This window comes from Marmota marmota, unplaced genomic scaffold, assembly GCF_001458135.2.
Source record: "Marmota marmota marmota unplaced genomic scaffold, marMar, whole genome shotgun sequence".
NCBI lineage: Eukaryota > Metazoa > Chordata > Mammalia > Rodentia > Sciuridae > Marmota > Marmota marmota.
This window is the reverse complement of record NW_025999977.1, coordinates 56,298,927-56,324,792: the sequence shown is the minus strand read 5'-3', so window position 1 is coordinate 56,324,792 and position 25,866 is coordinate 56,298,927. Positions and strand designations below refer to the sequence as shown.

The following is a 25,866-nucleotide window of genomic DNA, read 5'->3' as shown; positions in this document are numbered from 1 at the left end:
ACACACTCTCCACTCCCGGTGATATACAAATCCGTTTTTACAACCACAGCTTCTAATTTACAAGGTAGTTGACTGCTGAGTTTCACCATCAATAGCTGGCCAACTGCTCTTTGTTATGCTGAAGATTAAAAAGGGAAAAATGGCCATCATTTGGGCAGATGGATTAGCAGAAATATTAAAAGTCATTTCCCTCTTCCATCCAACTCTGAATTTTTGGAAAGCTTTATTGAGGCATAATTGATATATGACAAATTGCACATATTTTGTGGATGTGTCTGAAGAAGTTTGGACATATGTATACACCCGTGATATCTGTCATGAAGAGGCAAAGGAAGATAGAAAGTGGGGTATTTAGTGTCAAAGAAAGAACGTTTTTGCTTCTGTGGATTCCCCTTCATATTCACGAAAGGATAAGATTCAGACTCTTCTGTAGCTCGGTCTGCTGGCTACAGAGGGAGCAAGAAGTCCAGCCTGCACAGGAAATCCAAAAGCTTTACAGTTGCCCTAGCTGCAAGTGTTTCTATGAGAATAAGGGTACTATGAAGTTCTGCCTAGCTGTCTGTCCAGGAGGAGTTGTTAGTCTTGACACTGTATCTATCTCTACAAAATGGTGAAAGGCAACAGTAAAGGCTGGGCTCTCAGTTCTGTGACGGGTAGCTATTTTTTTCTTGGGCTTATATGGTGTTCTTCTCTTTCTAAGAGCTGGTGCACAGACGTGCATTTGATCTCTCCAAGAGATGGCTCAGAAAGCAGAGCCAAAGCAAACATTTTCAGAGAGCTTACAGTGAGAAAATAGTTCTTTGTCTTTCTCTACTGATTTACCTAGCCTAAGGACCTCAGTGGCAGAATACTGACTCTTAAAATTATTACAGAGAAAATAATTAATACAGTTTATTAATTTTCACACACGTGCTTCTGAAATCTTAAAGACCCTCAAACCCCAACATTTTAATGAAATGCTTGAAGCTTTGTCTTCTGATAAAAGAAAGTGAACTTCTGTAGTCCTGCCCATAGGTGGCGCCACACATTCACGGAAGCAAAGAGCTCTGCAGACACGTTTGGAACAGTCACAGGAATAGCGCTGGAGCTGCAAGGAACTGTGAGACATATGGGTTGAGTCCCAGGCCTGCCCAAGAATAACTTTGAAGAAAATTTTGTTTTCTGGCAATACAGATGCTAACACACCACAGAACCTTTAAAAAGAATAAATATGTAGATGGTTCATAGCTTTCCGAATAATTTAACCTTCCTCCCAAAGTTAAGATAGCATCAGGGGAATAAAATAATAAAAGCACCCGATCCCTGCCATGGGGGAGAAACAGTTTGGTGACCATGACATTCCCAAGAAGCACTCGTCCATTACATTCACTTTAATTATATTTTATTATTTCAGCATCCATTGGAGAGGGGAAGTGTGAATTTATCTTAAGATGAGTTAATTCTTGATGCATAAATACTATTTAAATGTGGAGTTCTCTATGCAGAAAAAGTCATTGCCTCAACTCCTGACATTTGGCTCCTTTGTTCCGTGGGAGGGACTGTGAGTAGTCAGAGCAGCGCCACTAGAACATCACATACCTCAGCAAGACTCTGCTGTCCCCGGAGAGCTCCATCGGTTCTGAAAACCAGATTCACAAAGCTAGTTCTTATAGCTCAAGTTGAAGCTTTACCTTTAAGATAATTAGTATCTAAAGTAGAAGGGGAGCTTCAACTTAAAAGCATAGATTTCTTATTACTGATGACTAATTATGAGGTCTTTGGACCTACCTGTGCCTGTTTGTTGGTGCTGGTACTGGTTGAAGTTATTCCTGATGGATGGACCTGTTCAGCAGAGGTGGGCTTGGAGAAATGCAAACAAAACACACAGAAGACAATTGTGACTTGATACAACTGCAAGGTCTTTTTGAGTAATATGATACTTCTGCAGTAGAGAGCATTCTACAAATGATGCAAGATGAAGTAGGCTCTGAACACATTTCCCTGTAGCCTTTGAAAGGTAGACAGGGACAACAAAATTGATTTTACTTTATCCTTAAATTAAAAAAGGTGTATTTTGCTACCCTAAAAATGTCTTCAAAAGATGGACAGACTGGATAGGGTTATCTCTAATGCGTTTCAGATGTAAACAAATAGCATTCCTGCAAAGAAAAGACATTTGAGAGTGATTTGTAAGATGGCATCAAACTACCGTGGTTTCTTTTGTTACTGCTTTTATTTCATTATCTTCTCAAATGGAAAAAGAAAGAAAGAAAAGAGGAAACCAAGACTTAATGCTTATTCTATTCTAGGTTTGATGTTAGTGACTGCTTCTTGATATACATACATGTATATACACACAAAAATATATATTTACACAATGGGTATTCATACACATTTACATAGTAGTTTATGGCATATATGTACATATATATTTTTGATGGATGGATACAAAAATTAATATATATATATACAATATTAAATATATATATATATATATATATATATATATATATATATATATATATTTACACACACACACACACACACATATGTTTTGTATTTCTTGGGCCAGGCACAGAGCCTGAATTATACTAAGGATCATTGAATGCTCATGGTTGTGGCTAATATATTCTTATTTACTCTATTTCCATTGACCAAAGCAGTGAAGTGACTTCCAGATGCTGGCCACTGAGTGAGTTTAGGAAGCCCAGAACTTGATAACATGGCCCTTTTGTTTTTCTCTTACAGAGTTTGTGCCTGAATCACTAGATGAACCTGCACATGTGTAATCCTGATGATCACTGTTCCTCTCTTTCCTAGTGATCAATCTCTTCATTTGCGAAAGGGATGTAGAGAACTCCTTTGGAAGGTTGGGGGTTAGATGAGACCACTTCTGAGGACTCTGCACCCCCTGGGTCCCTGCAGAGCTCCTGTGGAGGGGGCCATTACCACGTGGACAGACATCCCACTTGCTCTGCACGATTTCCCTGAACCTCTGTCATTAAAGCTGCCCATGGCGGCAGCAGTAGCAGCTCCATTCCTCAGAAGAGGACACGGGAGTCTGTACCTTCATGTCGTTCTCTTGTCAGGTGGTAAGTTCTGTCAGTAGTGCTCATAGCTGCCCAGGCCACTCAGGATGCTAGGCTGCTTCCCATGACAGACACGCTCCTACACCTTGGCCCCGCCACTCTGACCAGCACCCCTGCACTGTGTGCACAGCAGGGAGCTACCCCAGTTCTGAAGGTCATGCTCTCTCTTCTCGGAATGAGCTCTTTTTCCAAGTGGTACCTCTCAGGGGTTGGAAGCCTCTCCTTGGCCCATCCCTTTCCATCACATTTTAGCACAAAAAAGCAACTGTTGTTTGGCCAGGTCTGTGGAGCTATCGGAATACAAGACGCAGTTTCTGGGTGTGTTGCCACTAAGACACTCACGTTCCCGTCCAAGGGTCAGCAATGTTCCTCATGGCAAAGGCAAAGTGGCTGGTGCAACACGTTCGCAGTCCCCAGGAGGTGAGCGATGGGCAGGGGAGACCCAGGGGTCAGCCGCGCTGCTGGGAGGTGCACAGAGGCCGATGCGTGGCCAGCACCTAAGGTCATCAGGAGAACCACCAAGAGGGGACTGTCAGAGACTCCAGAGAAGATCTGCACTTCCTCTGACCTCCTCCCGCTGAGTCCATCTTCATGGGCCAACTGAAGGGGCGCTCCACAGAGTAGTGCCATGTTCCAGAATCCAGACCCAGTGGGAAGGCAGGCAATGGAAAACCCAATTTCTGTTTTTCAGCACAAAGCATGGTTGGTGTTGTGAGGTGCACAACAGCCTCTTCATCCCCCAAATGGGATATAAATCTCTTGCTGTGATTTTAACTACCTAAGCAGGGTGCCCCAATATTCCACAGCACGTGGCCTCACCTAAGTGAGATGCTCAGCCACAGGGAGAGGACAGTGACCCATCCGACACCTTGGGATGCTGGGAAGTCTGATGAGCAGGCCCGGGAAGCTCTTCCTAGACTACCAGGGCAGCACATATGAGTGACTGTGATGGAACTTCCTCGTTCTCTGGTGAGTGGCGCGTATTCGGGACAGAGCCCTAATGACACTTGACTAAGGACACATTATAGTTATTCTCCATATTGCATGGTTCATTTTTTTAAGTAGAGGGTATGATTGGGCCAACTGGCCATGAGACCTTTGAGGAGGGTGAGGAAAGCCCTGTCTGTGGAGGCCAGGTGGGCTGTACACGTCACAGAGCCGGAGATTCTGCTCACCACGCACTGGCCAACAGCAGCTTCTTCCCTGGGAAGGGGAAAGTGACAGTGCTAGCCCCCCTTGTCAGTTGGAGAAGGTGGGTGCCTCTGGTGCTCCCAGTCCTACCCAGAGGCTGCAGTGTTAGGACCACAGAAAGCAACAAGCACCCTGGGTTAGAGCACACAGGGGCTCACAGGCCACTGGCACCGGCATCAGCAGCCATGCTCAGGACTATTCTGGTCTCCAGTGCTGTCTAACCTTTCCCTCTGGACGTTCCTGTGCATGTAAGGTGTGTGGAGACAAGACCAGGATGCAAATCTCGGTCCCACTCTTAAGTGAAGATCCCATGTGTTCAGTTCCATGGTGTGTGCCTCAGTGCCTTCACGTCTAGAGAGGGTGACCATCTCTGCATCGTGAACATGGCGGGAAGATGGAATCAGACAGAATTCCGCCCATCCCGAGTGTAGTGTGTGCTTTGGGACCATTCTTATGAGCTGTCCTGCTTCCTTGAGGGGAAGGAGCATTTTTATGCATCTTCATGGTCCTTGCCAATATCAGATGCTCAATAAATTTCCATTAAATGATAAGAAGGTGACACCCGGGTCCTGCTGTCAGGTACATTATAGAACAAAGGACTTCAGAAAAGATCATCTCATCTGTGCATAAAGCCTGTGGAAGACACTCACAAGGGTCAGGTTTTGGGGTTGTACAGGCCCTAAAATCTCAGTTCCTTTATTTACTGGTTATATAACCCAAAAAAGATAAGCATGAACCCCAGTTCCCAGGAGAATATAGCTCAGCATTTTAGACGCCCAGCATCTAGAGGGGCCCAGGGGGGAGCTCTGTGAGAGCTGCTGTGTGTGTCGTGTGCCTCTTGTTGGTCAGTACTGCCCAGCTGTGTGCCCAGAGCCACCAGTGCCTGGGACCCTGAGCTCCTGAGCCTGTCCTCTCCCACATATAATGCCCTCACGTGGATCTGTGGAGGACTTGAGACCACTCAAGGTAGGAGTCCGTCCTGCAGGCCTGTGCAGACAGTGATCCGGCCTCCTCCAGACCTGGCCAGATGGTCAAAGGACTCGCTGCCTCACAGGGCTGTTAATTCAACCCAGGAAAATTCACTTCGGAAAGCCTATTTTTATTTTAGGAATCCATGTTCCTTATCATCTTTCCAAATCAGTCTTTCTACTGATCTCTAGAAAGGCAGAATTCTCCCCACCACCTGTCAGTCTTCTAATGTCTCAAACATTTCCATTTGTGAACGACATGGTGGGGACTGGGGTATTTTGTGATCATTGTTCTAACTGGACAGCACCCTCTTCTCCCTAACCCACTCCTCAAGGAGCGTGCATTTAGAAACAGCGACTGGCCCCACTGCTAAGGGAGGAAAACAGCCGGAGCAGAGGCTTGGACTTCTCCTGGGCTTGGAGCTGCTTCTCTGCAGCCAGGTCCGGCTCCACGTCCCCTCAGGCCATTGCACTGCTGAAACCTGGGAAGGCCCTCAATCAAGATCCCAAGGCTTGCTCTGCCTCCACCGCCCTTTGTTCACAGTTGTCCCTAAATTCAGAGACTCAGCCATCTCCTGACCACTGACTCTCAGGGGCAAAGTGCATGAGCATTCCGAAGTCACCCTTGTGTGTCTTTGAAACTCCCTGGCCCGTTGGAAAGGTGTAGAGAAGTCATCCATCTGAGGAAACCCAGTGCCTGTGAAGGCAGCAGGGCCACTTCACTGTACCGAGGGTGGGGCTGTGGCCAGTTAGCTGTTTTCTTTCCACCTGACCATCTGGGCTCAGATGGAACGGGGCAAGGAAGCCGTGTAAACCCACAGTGAGGCCAATTCCAGCGAATCTTCCAAGGCTCTCAGCGTTTCCCTGCCAGTGCTTTCCAGGGCACTCTGATGGCGCTAACTAGCCCTTCCCGTCCTCCCACCCTTCAGCCCCAGAGCCTTCCTATGGAATCTCCTTCCTCACATGCACATGGTGGGAGGTAAGTCTGCTACAAACCCTGCTTCCCAAAGTGACCTCCCTGTTACCCCGAACACAGGCCGCATGGCAAGAAGACTTTGGGTGAGTTTTGGTAGCCAAGCTCTGGGCTTCAGTGAACCACAGGGCCACCATCATGACCACATCAGAAGCTATCTACACGTTACCAGTTCAGTTAATCCAGGGTCATTCTTTGATAAAACAGCTTGTGCGGTGCTAGAGAAATTGGGAGAGTGTGGCAGGATCCAATTTATATTCAGAGTGGCGAGCTCCTTATTTCAGATGAACTCTTGCTCTGGGTTGCAAACCTATCAGGTTTGCAAAGAACTATCATAAGTCGAATTTTGAATAATAAGGCTTGGGTGTGGACATAGAAATCATCAAAACAGTGTGAAGCAGGATGCTTTAATAGTGATGGGTTCAGAACCATTGCCGAGTTTGAGGAAGAAGAGGTCTTTGTGCTTCAGAGGTCAGAGAAGGGATTTTAGTGAGGCGCCATGCCCCTCACCCAGATGGAGGGGGACAAATCCCAGGCAGGGTTGCGCAGGGTCCTAGCTCCATGTTGCCGCACCCCAGTTGCTGGAGGAGGCGAGATCTGCTTTCTCTGGGCTCTCTGGAGCAGGCTTGCTTTCTGTTGCAAGTGCTTGAAGATTAAGCTAATGAGCTTTCCTGCTGCTGAGGGCGGGGGGCCCATGCCTCCTCCCTGGCACCCGGCCCTAGTTATTTTTCTTTTAAATAAAGAAACAGGCTGTCTAACATCAGGTGGAGACCTGGGTGTCGTGCGCTGCCTCAGGTTGGAGCACATCTTTGCCTCGGGTGACAGATGGCCCCACCACACTCCATCTCCCAGACCTCTGGCCCCAGCCACACAGCACATGTGACACTCAAGTTGCTGACACTCTGTCATCCATTCCCATTAATGGATGATAGAACTCAATCCACCCAGCTGCCAGTCCAGTGTTGGGCAGAGTTGCAGGGAGCAAGGAGAAACACTTGGATGCCTCAATGACCTGCTTTTGTCCCCTCCCAGGCCAAACTGCAGCAAACATTTGTCCTCAGCATAGCAATATTTTGAATTCACAGTTGATTATGATGTTCTGATGTGACCGTGCTATGTCATTTATCAAATCCCGGCTCCTCTTTGGAATGCTGGCAGGCATGCCACATATTGACTTAAAAGTCTCAGCAAAGCACAACTTTGTTTTTGTTTAATGCTACTAAATTCGAAGGAGGTGTGTTTGTGGTGGGTGTGGATTCTGAAAGAAAACATTGCCTATTTTCGTATGATTCTGTATGTCAGGTTGTTATTCTCCATTCTGTTGTTTATTGAGTGCTTCACTTTTATTTTTTGCTTTGTTTTGCTCCTTGCAGCTTTGCAATTGAGACTAGTGTCAATTTTAAGACTCTAGAATTCTGTTTTTGTTGTAGGCTTGCAGAAAAGAATCACCAAGCTATTGGTGCAAGAAGTTCTTAGCGTAGTGAAAAACCACTGAAGGACTAGAACTTACTTTTCACTACTCCATAGTAACAGAAGGAATTTTATGATGTCCTCTTAGAATAATGCATTTCCCAGCTCTGCCACCAGCTCACGCTGCCATGGTCCTCAGCACTGACTAATGAGGTAGAAATGGAGTTGGGTCTGACTTTGGTTTGACTCCTTAGATGGAGGGCAGGATCTTCTCCCCACCTCCACCCCGTCCCTGTGTGTGAAGGTACTGCATGAACCATGAGGGCCAGGGCAGTACCACAGGATGGTGGAGCAGGGACCTGGGGCACCTGGTGCTGGAGATGTCTCATTTTCCTGGGATGACTGCAGCACTCCAGGCAGAGTGGCTTGGAAATGTTGCCTTCCTTCCCTCTTGGCTGTTTTCCTCTCTCCTTCTCTTCCTTCCAGTATTTATCAGATGCTTCCCCTCGGCCCATGCTGTACTGGGAGCTCATCCTTGAACATACCACACTTTAAATCTGGTGGAGGAAAAAGACATGCCTTAACAATTTGGGGAAAGTCAGACGGTCTCAGTGAGGGAATCAGCTTGTAAGTGTGGATAGAATTGCCCTGAGGGCAGGGGGATCAGCCTATGCAAAGATCCAGAGAGAGAGAGAGAGAGAGGAGAGAGAGAGAGAGAGAGAGAGAGAGAGAGAGAGAGGAGAGAGAGAGAGAGAGAGAAAGCAAAAGAAGTGAGGTAGGGTCCTAAGTGTGCGATGGTGAAAGAGGGTGGGGAGGAGGGGAGACAAGGGGGCTGTAGGAAGAGGAGTGGAGGAAAAGGGAGGGAACAGAAGACCAGAGAGGGGAGGGGAGGAAGAGGAAGGATAAAGGAGGGGGCGAGAGACATAGGAAGGAAAGAGAAGAGGAGGGAAGAGAAGACGAGGGAAGAGAAGGGGAAGGAGGAGCGGAGAGACCAGACTGGCCTTGGTGAGGTCAGGCACAGCCCATGGTCGTTCAGGTGCTGGGGCAAATGTGCAGCCTCAGCTGTCTCACCAGGGGAAAGGGAGACTTCATCCTGGAAACCACAGCCAGTTCTCGCAGGGTTTCAACATGAAGTGACGCACTGAGACGTGCATGGTGAACAGTGCCACTGCTGCCATCTGTGATGCCATGAGGCGGCCAGTGCAGGTCGGGAGGGTTGCCCCTCTGCACAGAGCCTCCAGGCTGGGTGCTGGTGTCCTACTCCATGACGCTCCCCCCGGGCTCCCTTGCTTTTGTCTCCCTGCCTTGCCCTGAGTTTGTTCTGTTCTTCTCTGTCCACAATTTCCATGCCCCTCGCCCCACTCTGCATTCCTGGGACTGTCGGGCAGGAGGTGCTCACTCCCTTTCCTGAGGCCCCCTTTCCCCAAGGCCAGGTTCTCAAGAGCCACCCAGGTGGCGTGAGATCTGCTGTCAGCACCTGCGTGTTTCCTGGGCAGGATGGAGTGCTTCCGGGGCTGTGTGGCCCTCAGCGGGGCCGGGGAGCCTCGGGACATAGTTGGGAGAGGCTTCAGGGCCTCAGGGTGCACAGAGCTGGGGAGTGAGTGGCTGGGGCGCTGACCCTACCCTCGTCTCACCTCCCTGGGGGAGATCATCAACTCTCTCTCTATGGAAGGTAAGTTTCTGAAGAGCAGCCCACTGATAAAGCCCGTGGTCTCCACCTGAAGCGTCCCCTCCAGCCTCTGCTGCTCCTGGAGACAGCGGCGACGTCAGGAGGTGAGTGTGGGAAGGTGAGGTCACTGGGGCCTGGCTTTGAAGGGTGCATTGTCCCTGTCCGCCCTTCTTCCTGCTGGCCGCCAGGTGAGCAGTTGTGTTCCGCCGTGAGCTCAGTGCCTCACCTGAAGCCCCCAGAGGTGGGGACAGTGGCTGTGGACTGAAATCTCCAAAGCTCACGCTGCTTTTCCTGTGTGTTTGCCACAGGGACAGACAGCCGAGTGACACAGGGTTGGGAAGCAGCGCTGTGGGGAGCCCCTCACAGAGCACTAACACGCTGTTCTGCGCGTCTGCAGCCGGAGGCCCCGCCAGGTCCTGCGCAGCCCTTGCACAGAGCCAGCCCATCCCTCAGGCCTGCCCAACACCCTGCTGCCCGCTGCGCACTTCCCTCCAGGGATGGATTTGGCACTGGTCCCACAGCCCTGTAAGCTCCTCCCTGGAGAATCCAGCGCTGTCTACCTGCTCCACCCTGCAGCTCCCTCCAGGAGGGAAAACTCTCTTTTGTCCCTTTTATGAGCGGTACTCTCCCATCCTCCCCTTTCCTTCCCCAGCCCCTCTCTTTCTTACTGGCTAACGTGTTCTGATCTCTAACACAGAGCGCGTTTTCCGCTTCTTGAAGGAAAATGCCAGGACCACTGAGCTCTGGTCACCCGTGGATGTGACGCAGCGCTGTGGGTCTCCGTGGGCCTCTGTCACCACCTCCTCAGTAGGTCATTAGCCCTGAAGGCAGAGTTAGGCCAGTGGCCCCAGAGCCGGTGTTGACAGCATGATAACACCAGGGCTTCCCTGCGCCTCCTGTGACATTTCCTTCCTTTGTTGGCTGCGTTATAATGGTGGAAGGAAAGGATCTGCTCTTTCAAGGGGACATTAGAAGGTTCATTTTCCTTGTCTTCAAGGAAGAGTGACCAAGTTCATGGTGGTGAATGGCTGGAACTTTGGGCTCAGTGACACAGACATTATGGTCTGTGGTGGAAGAGCAAGAAGGGAGGGAGGAGTAGGGAGGGGGACAAAGAAGCAGCATGAACCACAGGACAAAACTGGGAATGGGGCGGGGTGGACAGAGGAGAGGGTGACCACCGAGGTGCCAGGTGAGCAGTCCTTGAGGAAGTGACCCTAGAGAGAGAAAAGGCTGCGGATTGTACCTGGTGCCTGAGTGCACAAGGGCCTGTGGCAAGGGACAGCACAGGGCTCCCCTGGCCCTGCACAGGTCAGCGCCTGCCCACAGGGCCACAGGCCCAGAGGCCTGCCCAGAGGCCTGAAGAAGACTTCAGGGAGAGAGGAAACCTCTCCACTGAGTGCTCAAGGGAATCCACTCCCACATGCCTGGCTTAGTTCCCATCCGGTCCTCATGAGCGCCTCCCTGACCTGCAAGCCCTACTCAGTTGTGGCTCAGATACAAGGCATGGACGCCTGAGAGGGGACTTGTTGCTAGGGAAGCTCTCAAGAAGCAGAGCAAGACCTTTGTGCTGGATCGGTGGCGTGTGTCTTCTGTTTCCACTGGGCTCCTTTATGGTGGGAGGGTGGCACTGCATGTCTTCTACTCGGAGCCATGACCAGCCAGGTGGGGACTCCTCAGGCTGCCCCAGAGGGCGCTGAAACAGAGGTGAAGGAAAACAGGGACCATGGGAGGAAGAATTTGGACAGTTTGCATATAACCAAGGGCTGTGCCAGTCCTAAGCCGGGACTAGAACCTCTCTGTCTGCAGCTCAAAGACAGGCTCCAGGAGTAAGGAGCTGGCCACAGCTCATGGACAGAGTCAGAGTCGGTCTCATAGACTTTACACCTATACTTTAATGCATGAAAATCAGAGGTAAGCTGGTCAAAAACTGATTTGAAACTATGCCATAAAATACCTCCAAACTGCAGAGCACTTCTGGAGAAAAACTCCCTTGAAAAATTGCCTCAGCTGGAAAAGTGTTTATAAATAAAAGACAAAGGTGGAATCTCACTGCTGAGAAGATGCATCAGAAGACCCAGTGACTAATATAAATTATAGTAAAGTAATTAGGGCCAGTGGGAAAAAGTCTAACATGTAAGTATGCTTAATATATCCAAAAGAAGCAGTCAATAAAAAGCAAGATATTATGCAATAAAAATAATTCAAAAAACCACCTTTAATAGGCTTTCTTCAAAGTTAAAAATTCCCTTAGTCTTCAGATAGAAAAATATTACCTCTTCATAAGTAGAATCATTTTTCAAAACCTAGACATAGACCTTGCCATAAAACTGTACATGATTTTCAGAAGAAATCTTATAAAACAACCAGAGAAGACTGGATCAGTTATTGACAAAGGAATAATAGTGAGAGCGAAAGATGGACCTTGGTGGTGTCATGCAAGTTTGCAAATGGTCCATCCATATTTGCATTTCCAGAAGAAAAGGAAATAATCATGATGTCATTGAATGGTGTCATTGAAAGAAGCCACTCTTACACATTGGGATGGGACCCTGCTTGGGCCCCCATCCCCTGCCTCCCTGAGGGTAAATGACATGGTACAGTCAGGCCGTTGACGGGATAGCATTTAGTCCTCAGCCCTACACATGACGATAGGTCCCGAGGAGGGAAGGCCCCGTGGGTCCTGCCCACTGCCACGCTGCTTCCTGTCTACTTGGGGAAGGTGAGCAGCTGTGGCTGGCTCCCAGGGGAAGTAGAACATCGCATGCTGGTCCTGGCTCTGCGGGCTAGTCCCAGAGCCACGTTCACAGGCTGACTTCCCAGCATCCTCTCAGTAACTCATTGGCTAGCCAGGGAATTGTCCCCACAGAGAGTTTGGGAAGAAGAAAACTGTGTCCTTCAATTGTTAGAAAAGAGGGCCTATAAATAAAACAGGAACGTACCAGAATGATGATGAATTTAAAATTTCAGACCAAGTGTCTACAGTGGCTGTTATAAGTATCTGCGAGGTCGTGATATGGTGGCTGGTGACAGGATACTCTCCTTTAGGACAGAGCACAGAAAATTATAAAATGAGGATTGTGAAATTCAAAGCAAAAGGAGATGAGGGATCCTAAAAGGTCTTGTCCTACTGTGAATGCTCGGTTGGTCAAAAGACACATAGGAAAATGAAAACAAACAAGATGATATTGAAGACAGTGTCACCAGGGAAGTGATGATGGTTTAATGAACAAGTTTGATATACAGTGCCTGTTATGGTAAGCCCTAAACACAGTGACCTGCAGAAAGTTTTTTTTGTTGTTGTTGTTCTTTTGAATCTGAGATTTGTGTCCCTACAGGCCAAAGTATAGACTCTTCTCTTTATATATATATATAAATATATAATATATATAATATATAATATATATATATTACACACACACACACACACATGCATATGTATCTATTCTATATCACCATCCTCCAGGTGCCAGGGACTCCTTCTCTTCTCTGTTCTTCTAACAGGTTGATTACTTCATTTTTTTGACTCTCATGTAAGTTCCCTTTCTGAGTTTCCCTAGGAAACAAGTCAGTGATAATTAAGCAGGGTACCCTCTGGGAATATGTACCAAGGTATTTAAAACCTAATGGGCAGCAGATGCCGGAACAGGACGATGTGCAAGACCGAGGCTATAGTACATTCTCGCTGTGGGTCCTTGTCGTGTTCTATGAAACCACTGGGAACCCTGAATTCTGAATACTGACTGTGAATCAAGTGATCAACAGGTTGAACATGTTTTATGCATGGTTCTGTTTAATGCCACCACATTTAATATACAGCTGATCAATCAGTGTTGAACTCATAGCCAGCAGCACTATATCTGGCGTGTGTAGTTTTACTAGGAGGCATCTCTCAGTCTTCTCCCATTTAATGCTTCAGAATTACACATGGACTTCATTTTAAATAGTGGAATCACCAACAAAAAGGAAAACAATATGGCATTCTAAGATCTCAACCAAGATACTTGCTCCAGTGTGGGAGCCACAGCGTGAAGGGTAGAGTGGGTTCCACTGAACCTCAGCAGGCAACTTGGGTGATGGGCCTCTCAGTTTCCCTGCTCTGCACATTTTAGTGAATGACTATGAAAAGGAGTGAGGAGTGATTTGGGCATTGCAAAAACATTTTAGAAAGGAGGAGAATTGACAAGTGCAGACTCCATGAACAATAAGGTCTAATGGTATTTAAGAGTTACATACTGTAGTGACATAGACAGAAATTAAACTGGAAGCCCATCAAATGGGTATTTGTCTCTGTTCTCTTCTTAAATTTCCATGTGATCTTGGATCTGTCACAACCCTCCTGTGCTTCTCTTTATGCAATTGAAAAATTAAAGCATTGCTGATGAGATTTGATTGATTGAAAACCATAATGATTGTGTATTGGACCAAGAGTAAATAATGTAGTTTATGTGCAGCCTTAGAAAAGGTGCTATGTAATAGTATGTAATTGCATGAAGTTTTTCTCAAGAATAGCACATCTGATGATCAGCTAATGACTAAGCTCTCAAGATCAAGGTCACTATGTGTTTTGGTAAGGGCAAACTTGGCTGACCTACAAGAGCTTTCTGAGAAGAATTCCAAGGTGATGGGCTAGGACATTCCCCCCACGACTTCAAAAGGAATTTTATTAAATATATGAAGACTACTTCCTAGTTGAAAAAAATCCCCCAATTTTTTGAATCAGTGACATCAGCTATCCCTGGTAGAGAAACTGATTATTTCCGGAGGCCGTTTTCTCGTTTTGTTATTTAGGCTCAGGCCACATCTCCAGGACTGTGGCTGCATCACGAAGGTGCTGGCAGATGCTGGTTCTGTAGCATCCACTCTTAAAAGCCTCAGCAGCACCAGGAAGCTCTGCTGCATTTTCTCTCGTTGTCCAGGACCTGGTGGTACAGCAGCCCGGGCGGGCATCACCAGGCAGCTTGTTAGAGCCCTCTCCATGCCCGCCTCCCCAGTACTGAGTGAGATGCACATTTCATGAAGCTCCCTGGTGATTTGTACCTGCATTAAACCCAGGAAAGCTGCTCTGGATGCTCATGCTTTCTCCCGATGGCCCCAGAGCCCAGATGGACCCCAGATGGACCCTCAGTCCACCCAACCTCAAGAAGCACGAGGAGAAATGACAACCTGACATTGTCATTTCAAAAAAAAAAATGTGGATGATTAAAGAGTCACCATTGTAAGAGATTCTTTACACTTTAGAAAATGAACTGTCTAAATGCAGTCTGACCTGCCTGCGAGTGTGCTGAAGCAGCTACTTACAGTGGCACTACTTGCAGCTCAGCAAAATCTATGAAGTTACTATCCAAACTGTCAGAAGGTTAGGGGTAATGGTAAGTCCTCGCCTTCCTGAATGGCGACACAGCGCCAGTGAAGAGCTGTACTCAGGTCTCTCCAGTTACAGATCAGAGCTTTCAGGGCCCTCTTAGCTGCTTGGGAAGCTAGGTGAATGGGGTCTGGCACTTCTCTCTGGCCTGTATCTTTAGGAACAGAAGCAGTTAATTGGAGTTTGTACATCTATTGGGAGACCCAGCCCAGGATGTACCTACCACAAGTAATAAGAACAGTGAATCCATGAAACATGTTTGTTGATTCCACTCATGTCTTCTGAGCATTTTTAAGAAACTGCCTTTTGTAAACTTGAGAACAATCCTATGAAATAGTATTAAGGTCACCTTCCTTTGTAACTGAAGATATGGAGGTTCAGAGAAACTGAATTGTCCAGTGTCACACGGTAGAAATGAGCATTTGAAGGCGGAAGATGGGCATTGACTCTTGTGTTTTTCTACCTTTCAAAACTGGAAATGGAGGCCGGTTGCCTCTGAGCACAGTGCCCTGCGGAAGTGAGAGAAAGGCAGCCTGATGCCGACAAGTGACAGAGAAACGGGCCAGCAAAAACCAGATGGCTCTGTTCTCCCCAGTAGGACATCACAGACCCTCAAGTTCCCCAGGAAGGACGCTGGTGAAGGGTACAGAGATGGACAAGTTCCTGCTCAGGCAGTTCCCAAGATGACGTGTCCCCAGGAAGACGAGGGCATAAGGAATCTCTAACTCATGCTCCTTCCAATCCTCAATGTCATCACACATGACTAAGGATATTACTGCTATACAACTTGTGTGGCAGGAAACAAAAGGTCATAGAACCTGGCACAGAGTTTCCCTGTACAGTGCGGATGAGTGCTGTTGTACCAGAGTTTCCCTGTACAGTGCGGATGAGTGCTGTTGTACCAGAGTTTCCCTGTACAGTGCGGATGAGTGCTGTTGTACCAATGGAACAGGTCTCCAGCAGGGGGTACAGCCCAACTCATGGCTCTGACATACGCAGTCATCGTCATCATCATCATCACCAAGTAAGGAGCAGAGGAATGCTGGCTGTAAATCCACCATGCAGGTGAGAAAATCCCTGGGGGAGGGGACAGGCACTGTCCAACTCGGTCCATGTGGAGTCCGTCCCAGGCATTGAATGATACCGCTACTCTGTCCAGATCAGGCCACTGAAATTCTCCCTATTGGATTGTGGAAATCACTCCCCTATCCTATTATATCTGGTTTAGAGGAGGTTATCAAACCCAAGGGTATAACTCAGACACATCAACAACTCTCCTGTTATCACTGTTCAAAAACATTAAATAAAACATCTCCCCCAATTTCTTTAAAAAATGTATCTTCATTAGAAATTCACAAATCTGGTTCCCCCAGGCATTAAAAATCAGATGTTAAATTTTCTGGATGATTTTGTAATGTTTCCAAAAGATATAGGCCATTCAAATACATGCCATTTTAGGACTAACTCAGGTTTGGCGATCCAGAGAATTTTGATGGTATTTTTGCTTTGCTGATCAATCAGTTGAATATATCTGGTCCATTCTCTTTGCTTCCTGGACTATTGTTTCCTCATCTATAAATCAACAGAATTGAGAGAAAGTAAGTATAGAGTTTCAGTCAATTCCATCATTATAAAATCCTATAATTCAGGGAAACCTGTCCCAGGCTCTAATCTCCAGTCAAATCCGGTGTGTTCTAATGTCCTAGCAACCCAGGTGCAATCCTTACCATTCAGTCAGTCAGGGCACCGACAAGGCCCGGCCAGCTGGGCTGGCTATCCCAATCAGTGGGTTTTATTCACACCATCTAGAGTCTGCCATTCTCTCTGTAGAAACCATCAGCTTACCATGAGGAGTAAAATGTCATCATCACCATGGAGGGAGGTTCACAGTGTCATAAGTTTATCAAGGTTTTAGGGCTGAGAATCAAAGAGGAACTCTTTTATGGGATGAATGGAGCCAGCTGGAGCCCACTGGTTCCTGCCTCCTAGGTCCACTCCTAACACTGAGACCCTGGGAAGGAGTGGGTGCCTCTTCTGAGCAGAAACCCACAGCGTCACTTGAAGCCTGCTACCTTGATTAATGTGCAGGGCTCATCATTGAAGAGAAGCAAAAACACATAGCATGATTTCTTGATTCTAAATATAGGTGCTTTTAATCTCTGTATTCAGTCTATGTAATAGCCCAGGGAAGAAAATCAAATTACACACTGTACACATAAACCTCAAAAAGCACTGATTACTGATTAGCGAAAGGAGAAGGAGTGGGTAGACCTGCAGAGCACACCATGGGAAGGCCCGGCTCCGAACTGGTAAGAACTTGTTTCCATATTGCTGCTCGCAGGGAAATGAAACGCATCAATACATATATTTTTAATTAAAGCACGAAGTAGTTAAGCAAATTCCCAAAGTTCTTAGTCAGCACCTTTAATTATTTTTTTCTTTTATCTTTGTTGAAATCAAATGTAAAGTGATTTGTTTGACTGGAAATTTATGATTTGCGAGGCTGTACGATGGACCCCTGGAGTAATTGCTTCATGTAGAAATATAGCTGCATCTGGGAAGGAAAGTAAGGTTTCGGAAGAAATTCATTTGCTTTGTAAGAGATTAAAATGCTTGTCAACTAATAAAATATCAACGTGGGACCTGAGCTCTGTTTCTGGGATGGGGCCTTTGAGGATCTGGACCGGAGCTCGAGCTGTTGGAGAGAAATGCAGGTACCCCACATACTGCGGGGCACAGCTTAAAGGGGTATGCGAGCAGCAATCACCTCACATTCACTGACCAAGTCGTTTTTCTTGAAAATTTATTTTGTTGGAAATTAAACATGGCTCTTCTGTGGAGCTCAAGCAAATAAAGCAGAGCCGGTTTTTGTTTTCTGAAACATGATACAGAAAACATCCATGGCTTTGGAGTCTCGTCTTATCAAAAATATCCTCCTCCTAAATAGAAAGATGAATTACTACCTGTATGAGTATTTTAAAAACTGCAGACTCAACCGTTTGGATGTTTGTGGCATCTTGTGATTCCAGGTGACTTTGCATCATCTTGCTAATCTGGAAGTTGGTTTTTGTAGAGTGCTAAGGGTGTCTGCAGTGCTGTCCATCTCACGATTGCTGGGGATACAGCAGGAACACATTAGGCCCAGGGCATCAGGACTCAGAGGTTGCAGACCAGAGGAGACAGAGTCCTGGGCCGAGGGCTGCTGGCTTGCTGGGCGGATGCTTTGAGCCATCAGAGAGCATTTGAGGGAGGGGGAGAGAGCCAGAAAACCAACTGTGCCGCTGCTTGAGTGTATTAAGCAAATCCCACAGGATTCTCAGCCTATTTTTAGGGTTGATCCTTGGCTTCATGGGTTCTGATACCACAAACCTTTCCCAGGCGTTCCAGGAGACCCAGCGTCGCTTCATTTAGACGCTTGGCCCGACTGGCGTCTCTGCTCCAGTCCCAGGAGGTCAACAGGGTGAGCTGTTTTCAGACCACCCCAGTCCACTAGGTCCTCACTCCTAAGCACAGGGACCCTCGTGTGTTGCAGTTCCAGAGCGCGGAGTTCCCCCAGGCCGGATTTTCAGAGAGGAGAGATCCATGACACAGCAAGGAGACGTCGCTCTCTACAAGCAGGTTTCCACCTGAGCGTTCATCTTCAACTCTGGAAGTTTTGAAAGTTTAAACAAATACATTTTGTCCATTATCCTGTTTATTTTGCTTCTTACTTTCTCCTTTTATGCGGAGTTAGGGTTGCTCTGTGGTTTAAGTCTGGAACTGCTGTACCCCCTGCTTCCTGGTTTCAGGGGGATGTGATGCCAGGCTGCAGGCTGCTCCAGAGCCTGGCCACCGGGACAGGTCTGCACGGGGACAGGAACCTGCCTGAGGCAGGAAGCCCGCCATGGAGGGTGAGGCAGACCCAGCAGGAACCGCGTTGGTGCTTAACTGAGGGCAGAGGACTGCAGGGGCCGGGAGGAAGTGGACAAATGCCAATTTGGGGGAAATCAGAGCAACTGAAGCTGGGGATGCAGATTTTGAGTTGGATCTTGAGACCTGACTTGTTAAAGGGAAGGGGCACGTCTGGATGTCTTACCACAGTTGGTTTTCTTTTGAAAGCCACACAAAGCTTTTAGCAAAAGAACTGAAATATTTACCTGGATTAGATATTATAATTAAAACACATGACATTTAAATCATGTGTGGATTTGGGGTATTTTGTTGGATGCTTTGTAGAAGAAAAGTCAAGTAATGAAGTAATGCTTAGCTCACAAATATTTGGAAATCTAAGGATACACAGCTAAAGTTCCATCATGAGGGCATTCTGTACAATGGAGTGACACTATCGATACTTTTATGTACTCTAACACACCAATCATCTTATAAACTTATCTTCACACAGAAATTATGTGAAAAGATATCTGCATAAGAACCTTTGCTGTAGCATTATTTATAGAAAATGATTAAAAACAACTTTTATCAAATAAGAGACAGAAATAACATATTTTTAAATGAATTAGAGCTGGGGGTATTGCTCAATGAGAAAACATGTGCCTAGTATGTGTGAAGCCCTGATTTCAAATCCCACCATCACACACACACACATACACACACACACGCACACGCGCGTGCACACACACACACTATTATTACCCAAGAGAAAATTATGTAGCCATTAAATGCAAACATTTGGGTCAATTTTATATGTCCTCTTTGGACCAATTTTGGTGTTCTAAAAAGGTAAATAAAATGAAGTTTATATGGTATTCTCTTGTTTGTGTAAAAATAAGTGTATGTGAATGTGTATTATATTTAAATACTTGTATCTAAATAGAGTGGAGGGAGACACAAAAAAACTGCTAAAGCTGGTTTTCTCTGTGAAGAGAAGAGCAGAAAATTGAAAAAAAGAAAAAACCCTTCATTTTTCATAGTCACTTGTTCATCATTGAATGTTAGGGTCTGTAAACAAGTCAAGATGGTGCCTGGCATTTTGCCAGAGGGAGTGGTTTGTGAAGTAACGCCAGCGAGCCATTAAGTGTGCAGATTCCTTATTGGTTGACTGCTGTATCTAGTTTATGTTAATTAAGATAAGCTGTGGGTAACGTATATATACCCCTCCTGTCCTACAATAAACGGCTCCCACTCCTGCTGTATCAATGTACACAAGTTGCTCGTCACTCCCCGGTTATTTTGCTGCAGCCGGACTGCGGCAATTGAATAGTGTACATACACTTTCAATTTAATTTTTTTATTTATTTTAATTAGTTACACATGACAGTGTAATGCATCAATGTTTATAGCAGCTCAATTCACAATAGTTAGACTATGGAACCAACATAGGTGTCCCTCAATAGATGAATGGATAAAGAAAATGTGATATATATATATATATATATATATATATATATATATATATATATCATGATATTCAGGACTACTTTAAGACTGACTGAATTTAATGGGNAATGTTTTCTCTAATATGCAGATGTTAATATGTAATAAGTTGAGGGACACTAGGGAAGAATAGCATTACCTTAGATTAGCTAGAGGGAAGTGATGGGAGGGGAGGGGAGGGGAGGGGCTGTGGGGATAGGAAAGATAGTGGAATGAAGCAGACATTATTACTGTGTGTATCTATGTGACTGCATGACCAATGTGATTCTGCAACATGTACACTCAGAAAAATGAGACCATACATAAAATAATTATCTTTCAAATAGAAGTAGTACAAAAGTGGGCAGATGGACTAAGGGAAACACCACTTGACCTATTCTACTAAGAATGCATTCTTCTTTCCCAAGCTGAGTTCAGGAATCCTAGTAATGTCCATGGCTTCCCTTCCTGCTGTCTTCGGGCTTTCCCGTTACCAGGCACTGCAGCCTCTGTGTGGCCTGTTGAATCTGTTGTGCTCTCACTCATTCTGCTGCTTCCTAGGGGTTCTTGCAGATCTGCCTTCCAGTTTTCTAATACTCTGCTAAATTGTGTTTAGAAAGTATTTCCATCTCCCATTTTGTTTTATTTTTAATCACTATATTCTGGATTAGAAGTTGCTCTATTTCATTCTCTTTAGGTTTAATGAACAGCAATTTGGTAACTCTCATTCTTTCTAAACATTTTTAAAAACACATTTGTCTTTTTAGGCAGCCATTTAAACATACCAGTTTACAATCTTCTTTTGGTTCCATAATCGATTAGGACTTGAGATACTCATGCCTCCTTGTGTCTGCTGCCATGGGCACTTTCATATACATATATTTTAATTAACATTGCATCAATTGTACCTGTGAATGTGGTTCAGCATGCCACCTCAGCACACAGAAACAGCAAGCACTGGTCAAACCCACACTTCCTTTATTCCCGGGCCTGGATTCCCAACCACGAAAAATCACCATTCCACTTTAGGTCGACTTTCTCTCCAATATATGAGCGAACACACGCAGTACTTGTCTTTCTAGGTCTGGTTTATCTCACTTGGCACCATGTCTTCCAACTCCATCCATTTTGCTGCAAGTGGAAATTTCTCATCTTTATAATTTTGTTTGGAAACTCATCTTTGTTAAGTCTCCCCCTTGTGCTTTCCCTTCCATCAGAATCCCAGGAGGTACAGATTGGTCCATGATTTTCATTTGTTTCTGTCAAGAGTCTCAACCATCCTGGGGCATATTTTCTATTCTAAAACACTAGTTCATAGTTTGAAGTTTCCGTCATAATAAAGGAAATGTAATTTATAAGTCCAAATCCATGTGAAGTCCAGGGTTTAGTTCTGGGGGGATGTTTCTAACAATACACATGGTTTATCCACCGAGGACAAGATAATCTTCTCATTTTTCTCCCTCTGCTGTTGGACAGACTTTTATTAGCTTCCATTTCCCTGAACCATCAGCACTTGGGAGTTCTGGCTTCATGCAGGATTTTGCTTCTCCTTCCCCAGCTCTTGTTGCCTTGAGCCATGCCTCCCTTCTGTGTCAGTCATGCTAATTCAAGTGCCAAACCTTGACGGTATGACGGACGCTCCAGGACTGCGGCAGCACAGCGTTCCAGCACCCCTCTGGGGTTCCAGTGCCTTCTTCACTTGTGGTTATAAAGATTTTCTTTTTTATTGCAATCCCAAGTATTCATTAAATAAATTGAAGATGTCTTTAAGAAAGGAAACAGGTAATCTCTAGTGTGTGGGGGGGTATTTATAATGTATTGATTTCTCCAAGGACCATATCCAGAAGATTGAAAGAACCCTGTGTCTGGAAAGTAGCAAGGAAGGAGAAAGGATTGAATGCTCTGGGTATGCAATGATTAACAATCCACGCAGATGAAGAGTGACCACTTCAGGCCTGGAGAAGGAGCATCCAGTATGGTAGAGGAAAACCATTTCAATATGGTGTCCTAGGAACAAAATGAATGGGAGAAGGCAGTGTTCACTGTGCCAGTGCACTCCTTGGGCCAAGATTGAGAACTGAGCTTTGGACTTATCCATGAAGGGGTCACTGGTGTCCTTCAAAGGACAAATTTCAGAGGAGCAGTAAGACCAAGTGCTGATTGGAGTGTATCCAAAAATATGATGGGAGGCAACACCCTGAAAAGTATAACTGAAATCTGCTTCATTCTCTTCTTACTTTAAAGCTTCACCATTTTTCTGCCCCAAGATAAAATCTGTTGCTGCCTCCCAACTGGATTTAACCCAGTTAGGACTAGATTCCAACTTTTCCATCCTTAATCCACTCTCCATGAAGCCATCATTGAAGTTCATCTAAAGTATAGACCTGACCTTACCCTATCGTTCTTTGACTCTGCAATCATCCCCATTACCTGCAGGAGATGTTAAATTCCTCCACCTGGAGATCAAGGTCATCTGTGACTCGGAGGCATCCTTCTTCCTCATCTTCCCCTCTTGCACTTTAAGTTAATTGCCCATTTCCACATATTTTATGTGCCTTTTCAGGGATGTTTGCCTTTCCTCTGCTGGGATGCTCTCCTCCATTATTTCTGGGCTCCAGATTCTTTGTCTAGATACCTTCCATCATTGCATAGCTTTCTCCTAAGGAGGGACCCCACCATCCAGGAGCTCCACGAAGCTAGGAAGCCTGTGCAACTGGCACCAAGGGCATGCATTTTATATGAAGCCTACCAGAGGTTCATGAATACTGTGAAAAGCAGGAATAACTAAATGCTTGATATTTTCTTTTTACCCTTGTGGGGAATTTAGAACTTTTGTGCATTTGTTTTGTATTTGAATGTATGTATTTGAATGTTGAAAGGGGTAACCCAGTCCAGCCCTACTCACAGTACCCTGTCCATAATCTGTTGCTGAGCTCTTGATGTTTTTTCTCCTCTTTGCTGTGGGGTATGGAGTTTGTTCGAGCCATTCTGTAAAATAGTCAAATTTGGAAGCACTCTGCTTAATTCAGCTGACATGTGCTTTCTCAGGAGACCTCCCTGATGACACTGTGTGTGCTGATTTGCACCCGGGCACAAACTCCTTAGCTACACATCTTGACTACCAGTGCCTACTCGTTTTATATTGTCATCTGGGAAACTGAGGCTCAGTGAAGCCAGAATAACTTGCGCAAGTTGCACAGCAATTTTCCACGCTAAGATCTGGCTCGTCCGCCTCTGCTTTCTATCACTCCACGCTTGTCCTCCGAGCTCATTTTAGATCCTCCTTTGCTTTTAATCATTTGACTTTTATTCTCTGTTAAAGAAAGAACAAGTTCATCCCTACTCCGTCAGAGGTTTATCTTTCCCAGAAAGTTTTCCCCCCTCACTTTCCTAGCGGGAAGGAGTCAGCTTGTGCGGTGGGATTATTATTTAAATGTTTATAGTCTGCCATTTTCCGCACACCAAGTCCCCAGCAGCCTCGAGTCAGACGGGCTCACACAGGTATCGAATGCTCCATCTGGTCCTCGCCTTTCTGCCGGCAGGCCCTGGATGCCGCAGCAGCTGAGGGTCCATATGGGCTCAGGTGTAGCCCCAGGTAGAGCATATTGCAGCGTGCCAGTCTGCAGGCCCCGAGGCAAGAATCGCTGCCGGGAGGCACACATCTGAGGGAAGTGGCCGCCGCTGCGCCAAAATCAGGGGGCAGAAGGTATTCTTGGCTTCCAGGATGCTGTGGACCTCCAGGACCAGCTGGGGACCAAGAAGCCATACCGAATCGCAAATGTCATGCCCGGGCAGCCTCCAGAGAGAGCAGAAAACTTGCTCTTCTCTTTGCTGCTCTCAGCTCTGCTACATCAGCTGCAGGATATTGAATGGGTGCCCTGAGAGATAAAGGGAAACTGGGGTGCAGAAAATCTCAGAGGGAAATTTTTCCACATTAGTCTTTTTTCAGATAGGATATTTTTGAGTTAGGAATTTTGATCTTTATTTCATTTTGATATATGTGAGTAAAGAATAGCATCTATAATTTTGATAATAAAATTCTTAACCATAAAAAAAAGAATAGCATCTAAAAGAGACATCGATGCCTTTATTTTATTCTGGACTTGGTCATTTTACTCGATTTACACGCTACAGTGGTTTTCCGTATGGGCTTGGTCTGTCTGCCCTCCCCCAGGAGAACCTGTTCCCGAGCACTACTCACCTCTGACAAAGGCCACTTTGGCCTTGTTCCCACTGGGCTTGCTGACGAGAGACTTAAAGGCCTTCACCACGTTCATAGATACCATTCCACATCATTCTCTGAATCTAATAAAGCAATTTTTAATGTCACACATAAGACCAAAGGACCCCCAATTCCAGGGAACCAGAATTGGACTACATTTTTGTAAGAAATCGGCTAGTCTTTTTTTTTTTTTTAGAAACATTTGGAACTTAGTTTAACTCCTTAAGACAGAAAAATATTAATGTATTACCTATTACGAATACTGAAAAAGAACCAAATAATTTCAACATGCATTTTATGTCATATCAAAACATGTGAAGAATATATTTTCCGATTTTCATAAATTCATGTAGTTTTATGAAGACACATCTATTTTATGAAACTTCACCAGTCCAGAGAGAGCCAACATACAAGCCAGCTTAGAATTGCTTTAAATTCCTATATTTTTCAATGGACCCAAAAGATATGGAATAAATCATCTAAATATTTACTAGAGAGATAATTGGAGGGTTTAGCTTAAGGAGCAGGGAGCAAAGATGAAATAGAATTACTAGGATTTTACTCCATAGGAAGGGAGGACAAACTATTTAAACTTATAAACAATGTAGGATCATATGGAGGTATATAGTCATGAATAAAAAGATGATAGAGACAATATGAAAATATGTTACAATTTCACACTTATCCCCAATTTATAGATGGAGAAACTGAGACTCAGAGAAGATACTAAATTTGTCTGTTATCACACAACTAGATTATATAGAACAAAAATTTGAAGCTCAGTCTGCCTCCAGTATCTGAGCTCCTAATCACTATACATACCAGCTGTCAACTGCTTCCTCCAAGCAAGGCAGTGACATCTACTTCAGAAAGGCCGAGCTAACTTGTAAGTACGTGTCTTCAAAATACATATTCAAGTATGCAAATTAATGTTGAAAGCATTAATTTAAACCAACTTAAAATGGTGAAGTCTTTAAAGAAAATTAAAGTGTGTACTGGGGAATGGTATCCACCAAGTTATATTGTGTGCCCATATGAATATATAATAATGAATACCACTGTTACGTACAACTATAAGGCACCAATGAAACATGGAAAAAATTAAAGTAGGTATGAGGAAAATGTGTATAAATTTGGATTTTGAAACTGCTTTTTAGAACAAATATCTAAATATGAACACAATTTTAAACTATTTAATTGGGGTGTGTCACTTTGCCTACAAGTGTACACTTGTGTGTGGATGTTGGGGGCGACTGTTTTCTAGGCAGGGTGTGTTTACAGGGTCAGGCTGAACTATTTATGCCAGATCTTAAACTCTGAGGTCCAATTCCCTGTGACAACGCCTTGTGAAGTTGTTTCCATGTCCGTGAGATCCTGATGTGGGGACCCATCTCCAAAGGTCTGCTCTTATAGAAGGTAAGCCATCCCCTGCTCATACTGTGGGTCCTCCAGAGAGGCGATTTCTTCTGCAGCGGCCTACACAAGCCAGCAGGAGGAACTACAGTGGTCTAGAGACTCTGGGGTTCCCAAAGAAGTCGAAGACATGGTAAACAAGGAGTTAAAAGCAAAGAGACAGCCGGGCTTGAAGGCCTGTAATCCCAGAGGCTGGGAGGCTGAGGAAGGAGGATCCTGGGTTCAAAGCCAGCCTCAG

The 25,866-nt window shown here is 45.5% G+C and overlaps 2 long non-coding RNA genes across 2 annotated transcripts; one reads left to right on the top strand and one right to left on the bottom strand.

Moving 5' to 3' along the window:
• Positions 1–306: 306 nt before the first annotated feature.
• On the bottom strand, positions 307–7,047 carry LOC125617281. Its single transcript, XR_007348259.1, has 3 exons — positions 6,711–7,047; positions 1,768–1,839; positions 307–1,097 (listed from the first exon to the last, which is right to left on the bottom strand). It is a non-coding gene; the product is annotated as an uncharacterized LOC125617281 (long non-coding RNA).
• On the top strand, positions 6,010–18,336 carry LOC125617280. Its single transcript, XR_007348258.1, has 2 exons — positions 6,010–6,206; positions 18,174–18,336. It is a non-coding gene; the product is annotated as an uncharacterized LOC125617280 (long non-coding RNA).
• The last annotated feature ends 7,530 nt before the right edge of the window (positions 18,337–25,866 follow it).